The sequence below is a fragment of the Syngnathus typhle genome, linkage group LG20, assembly GCF_033458585.1.
Source record: "Syngnathus typhle isolate RoL2023-S1 ecotype Sweden linkage group LG20, RoL_Styp_1.0, whole genome shotgun sequence".
In the NCBI taxonomy this organism is placed as follows: Eukaryota; Metazoa; Chordata; class Actinopteri; order Syngnathiformes; family Syngnathidae; genus Syngnathus; species Syngnathus typhle.
The window spans coordinates 4773567-4779843 of NC_083757.1; the positions used below are offsets into that span (position 1 = coordinate 4773567).

The following is a 6277-nucleotide window of genomic DNA, read 5'->3' on the forward strand; positions in this document are numbered from 1 at the left end:
AATGGCGGTAGAGTCTGCGAGAATGCCAAAAGTATTCGGTTCAGTCAAGTAGAGGAATATAATACTCAGTTCCTGCAAAACAATGACCTGTGATGTCATCATGCAGATTGACCACTTGGATGTCTTCTGTATTGAAGCTTAGGAAGTATGGCCATGTCAGAATATTGAGTTGTGGGTGGCTGTCTGATTTTGTGTGAAGATGGACACGGCTGTGACACAAACTCGTCTGACACCCCAACCAATCATCCAGTCACATTATCACCACTGGTGCAAAGACTCTGTTGATCTCTCACTATCTGTCGCACCCCTCTTTGTTTCTTCCACTTACTCAATTCCCCCATGTCAGCAGAGGTCTTGCGCTTGTGGAACAGATGGATGGCTGATAACAGAGATCTCGCTACGAGAGTTTGAGCCCTTTGCGGTCCGCCAGTGGGATCACGGTGAGAAGTGAAAAGTAAATTCCCAAAAGGCGTTAAAATGACTTTCTCTGGCGCAGTCCCTGAAAAGATTTGAGACTTGCTTGCAACCTTATTTTTTTTCTTTTACCTTTCTTATCACGGGGAAGTTATCAGTTGTAACTTGATATGGTTCTTGATTAGAAAACAAGATGCTAATTCTCTTAAGTATGACGATTGGGAAACATTTCCAATCCGGCTCCTTCTGCTAGTTTATTTTTGGCCTCGGTTATCTTTGGTCTTTCAACTTTCTGATCTGTTCTTACTTCAGCATGGAAATTAACTTCCTACATCCCCATTTGTCAGTTTTCCAGAAATAATTGCCAATGTTCTGTTTTGCCAAAAGACAATTCAACTACATCTTTTCAGTTTAATACGTAACCATACTGGAGTTATAAATACAGTGGAGAAACAAAAACATTAGACGTACTATTTTTGCACTACTTTTCCGTGGCTGCCTGCAATGATGTAATCGAAAGCAAAAAATGGAATAATGGCAATAACATACAAATTTTGCTTACTATATTTGCTCACATCTGTTTCTCCACCCTGCGCCATGTTTGCTACACGGACCCGAGCATCAGCATATAATGCACATGCTCAATAAGTCTGAGAGCCTTCCAACGACTCTCATGTAGCTTAAAGTGGCAGGGGAGCAGTAACAGGCAGATTGGTCATAATTCCCTTGTCCAGTGGAGTCGGCGTGTGTGTTTGTGTGTGAGTATTTGCTCCTCTCAGCAGTGGCGAGCCCTGATTTGTAGCAGTAATATCGACAGGCAAGGCCTCGGAATGAGGTCTTTCCTTCAGGGAGTCTTCCTGCCCTTTTTGTGCCTGCGCATAAATGCTCCTACACAGAAAAACATGCAAACTAGGTTGGGAGACCGAGCACTTTTTGTGGTTCAGATGTACCGTATTTTCCGCACTATCAGGCGCACCGGATTATAAGGCGCACCTTCAATGAATGGCCCATTTTAAAACTTTGTCCATATATAAAGCGCACCGGATTATAAGGCGCATAGAATAAATAACTCAACGTTGCTGAAACATTAATGCAATCACAATATAGTAACACTCGAAATAGTGAAAACAATAACAATATATCAATAACTCAACATTGCTCAAACGTTAATATCACACAAAATAAACACGTACTTTAATAAATTGGTCCTCATACACGAATCTATATTGGTCCATATATATGGCGCACCGGATTATAAGGCGCGCTGTCGGCTTTTGAGAAAATTAGAGGTTGTTAGGTGCGCCTTATAGTGCGGAAAATACAGTCTTTGTTTGTGTAATGCGGCACTGAGTTATTGTTTATCTTCAAACCTTCAAAATAGTTGTCCTCAGAATACCATTTGTTTGACTCATATTAGATTCAAGACGCTAGCTAGCTAGCTGTGGTTGAACAATTCATTCCGAAGCATATTAGATTCAAGACGCTAGCTAGCTAGCTGTGGTTCAACAAATCATTCCGAAGCTTCATTTAACTTCTGTATTATTCCTTTTGGTGCTTTTCTCTTTCGTTGAACTCAATTTGCTGCTACCTCAACTCCGATCTGATCACAACTTCAAGTGTGATATTACAACCCCAAAACGTACACCTTGAGCATCTCGACGTACCTTTCCCACTTGAATTTACACTTAAAGTGCAATTCTTGACACTTGAAGATCACGGGGAGACGTGAACAACAGAAAATAACCGTGTGCTAATTGGCTAACAAATGTTTGTACTCACACTACCTGCTTGGAGTTTTAGAAACCGTGTTAGTTTATCATAAGTAAACTGTCCACTCCATCACGTCATTTTGTCACTATCCAGGAAAGCCTGCAGCATGTTTAAAGTGTGTGTGAGTACTCGTGCCTGTGTCCTGATTTGAATATGCATATGTGTGCAAATGATGGCTTGAGTGCATCCATCCACGCAGGATTATGGAAACAGTGGATTATTTTCTCTACGCCTTGAAGAAGCTCTTTTTAAATCCTTAAATGGGCAGTCAGGAAAGGGACAGCATCTTGAAAAAAAGGAAAAGACTTGGAGTAGGGGATTAACTGGTTACTTGTGAGTTATTATGTTTTGTATTGAAAGAAACAGCTAGACATTTTTGGAGTTATCAATATCTTTTTTGCATTGTTAAGGGAGATGGATGGTGAAAACTGAAATGAGAAATATTTGGAGAAATGAGCTGTGCCCGTGTGTTGGCTTTCATTAGGGAACAGCAAAATAAATCCACACCCATCGGATTCGCACGCAAGCTACATCTCCATCTGTTAGATTTGCGCCTCATGTCAAAATGAACTTTTCTTCCTCAGGGGCACGTTGGTTTAAGCAGAGATTGGGCAAGACATGCCAGCCAATCCTCTTGTCATTTGACTCACGTTCTGAAATGCTGGATTGCTTGGAAGTTTCAGTGGAATATTTCTTGTGCCCCCCCCCCCCCCTCCCACCTACAGAAGAAAAGTCACCTTAATTATCATTATTTCACCAACATCATCCCAACACTTCTTCTCCTCTTTTGCAAAAATGAAAACTTTTAAAGGTCACCCTCTCGTACTTATAGTTAACACCATCTGTCAGCTGGTTTTTCTTAAGTCTTATTGTCTTTGTTGCTAATGCCGGGTCACGGTGACAATTAGGTCTTAAGACATGAAGGTGTTTTTGCGTGGATTTGAATAGTTTCCACACGGACCGCGGATAAATATAAAATAATTAGCTACATGTTCTGTTAACTTCAAGGTTGAGTCAGTATATATTATTAAATACTCCAGCAAAATAAAGTATGCAGGCAAATGGCTTGAAGCAAAAGACTTCCAGCTTCATATTTCAAAGTCCAAATAATGGTGGTATTACTTCCAGGATATCTGAAACGTGTTTTTTCCCAAGCCCTAAATATAATATCCAGGTCCAAATCTGTTAACATACATCACGGATCAACATAAAGTCGGCATATTTAATCGGATGATTAAGGAGATATTCATTTATTTATTTAAAAAAAAAAAACATCAATTAAAAATCCCTTTGCCAAGATCATAAGTATCTGGTTGATGAGTGATGAAATAGCCATAAAGCCTTTTACTCTAATGTGCGACCCATAAAAACTGACCCTGGAACGGATTTTGCATCCCGGCGCAAAGTTTTTAATTAGTGAGAATCGCTGCTTTCAACTTAATGGGAAGTTTTTGCGAAGGTGAATTTTACAGTAAGCCAACTGCTGACGACAGCATGAATCCCGCAACCGATATGCTCGGCAACATGCAATAACCGCTAATAAATAAATCCTTGTTTGGTTGTTAGCTTATTCCCCGGAGAAAACTGGATAAGGAGGCTTCCTCTGTTTGTCGTGGAGTCGGCGAGCGTTGATTAACATGCAGCGTTTTCCGTTGTGCTGACTCCCCCCCATTTCAATAGGTGGGGAGGGGGGCAGCTAAAGGGTCCGCACTTGGTTAAATAGTGTTGAAAAAGTGTGAGATGGGCTAATGAGAGCTATGTGGGACTGCGGGCAAAAAGTACTTCAACTTTTTTGCAGCAAACTGCGTGCACACAATGTGATGTGATGCACAAAGGAGGAAAAGATACGCTTTGCTTGACTCTAAAATCTCATATCATTCCGCCGTGGCGCCCTCTCTCTCTCTCTCTCTCTCTTGCCACGGTCTCTGCTCAGATGCTCTAAGTAGGCCACATCAATTTTTCATACTCTCTTTCACTCTATGGCCGAAGCACCTGCTCGCCGGGGCCACATGTGTCACACTCGGAGCGGTGTGTGTCTATGTGCCAAAGCGACAAAGAAGCCCTCCCACATTTTCCATCGAGTGTCCTCACCACACATTGACATCCATCTTCTTCACTTTTTTTTTTTCTTCTTCTGATTTTCTAAATTCAACTACACCCTCAGGGGCATTTGTCACAGTGAAATGATATCCATTACCTTAATGCGTGCGATACGGAATACCGAGAGGCAAAGATACATTCGTGCCCGTGAAATGTGGCTCGATAATGACAAATTAAATGAGATGGCGTAAACCAGCTGATGTTAGACACACACAAAAATAAATAAATAAATAAATAAATGAATAAATAGAATATGAGAAAAAAACAGGACAGGTTAAATGAATACCTGCCCACCTTAGAGAATTGATGCACAAAGATATTACATTGTTCGTCAGTATCAAATAGTCCAAATTAAAGTGGATGGGACACATTTGGTTCCCTCTCATTTAAAATTATGCACATGGCTGACTTTTTAGTATGCAGTGCGTGCTGCATAATCAAGCGTAGCAATCAAACATAAATAGTAAAAAAACAACAACAACAGAATAGTGAGAACTGAAATCCCAAACAGTTATGAGGTCATGTCTCGGAAAAGCATCTGTGACCAATAGTGACTTGTTTACAGTGCTAATGCTATCTCAGTTTGCGCTAACTATTTAGCACGACTTTCCACTTGCATAATCATAGGCCACTTGCGCATTGCAAACCTTGACTGAGGCAATCAACATCATATGTTGCATTGGCTCATAAATAATAAATCAAGCGAGTACGTACTTTACTGTATGCACGAGGAGGGAGCGCCAACATCAACCGAGAAAAAGCCTCGAATTTCAAGGTCTGTTTAAAATATAGGTGTACCATTTAGTCTTGATTAAATATTTCTTTTCAACATACAAAAGACCGACCGTATTTTCCGGACTATAAGGTGCACCGGACTATTAGGCGCACTTTCAATGAATTTTTTATTTCAACTTCAGACGCAACAAATGACTTTATAATCACAAAATAATTATCCATAGTCTTTTTGATTCATGATTCATAGTCTTCAGCGGGCCACTTATGATTGATTTCATGACACAATGCTTTGGGCCAGTTTAAATTTAGGAATTTGGTCCATATATAAGGCGCACCGGACTATAAGGCGCACTGTCGGCTTTTGAAACTTTAGGTTTTTAGGTGCGCCTTATAGTCCGGAAAATACGGTATTTGGAATTCTAAGCGAACTCTATTTTTATTTTTATTTCTTAAAGGTGTTTGCACTTAAATAAAGATGTGCGATGTGGTGTCTTTGGCGATGTAATCTATTTGTCAACCAGTCTGTGGGTTGAAGACAGGACCTGGTACACAGAGACAGACGGAGAAGAGGAGGAAGGGATAACACTTGGCAGCAGTGGCGCAAACAGAGAAGGATGAGGAGGGCGCGGCGGAATACGGAAAAGAGACGCAAGAAAAAGCGATTGGTGATTAGACGGATGCTCGGTGTATACACAAGGGCAGCAAAAAGATGACGGCGAGGCCACGATGTAGCAACGGAAAATAGTGGCCGTGAAACGATCAAATAAAAACGGGCATGACAAGAGAGCCAGAGGGAAGAGGCAACTAAACAAAGTGAGCGAGGAGATGAACCAGAATTATAAAGACATTGGCGTGAGAGATGAAGAGTAGATGACATTAAGAGGACTAACGAGTATGGAAGGAAAAGATAGAAATGCGAATCAATTTTCCCGTGGGGGCCGCAGGATCTGGGTAGTGGAGTGCAAATGTTACATTATAAACACTCGCTAGCGCTTCGAGTGCAACACAAGTCATCAACGTGCCCTCGATGTGCAATGAAAAATATCCTCGTTGCTTCGTGTCCTAACATTTTCCACATGAATGGAAGAGCGGTTGAGTCACCGCATGACATGTAGAAGAAGAGAATGGAGGTCTTATCGGGGTGGGCGAGTTCACACCAACATTAATTCTTTCACCGCTTTAGCGTTAGAAAAGGGAGCGAGCTTTGTCTTGATGCTGTCGTTATGCTCGCTTTAGCGGAAAATCAAATAACGGTAAA

The 6277-nt window shown here is 41.2% G+C and overlaps 2 protein-coding genes across 3 annotated transcripts in view; one reads left to right on the plus strand and one right to left on the minus strand.

Moving 5' to 3' along the window:
- Nucleotides 1-6277, plus strand: part of LOC133144224 (tissue alpha-L-fucosidase-like) — a 57549-nt gene that overhangs the window by 40646 nt on the left and 10626 nt on the right. The window lies entirely within an intron of this gene.
- The window catches only part of dlgap3 (discs, large (Drosophila) homolog-associated protein 3), a 53177-nt gene that overhangs the window by 37932 nt on the left and 8968 nt on the right, over nucleotides 1-6277 (minus strand). The gene's annotated exons all lie outside the window — the stretch shown is intronic.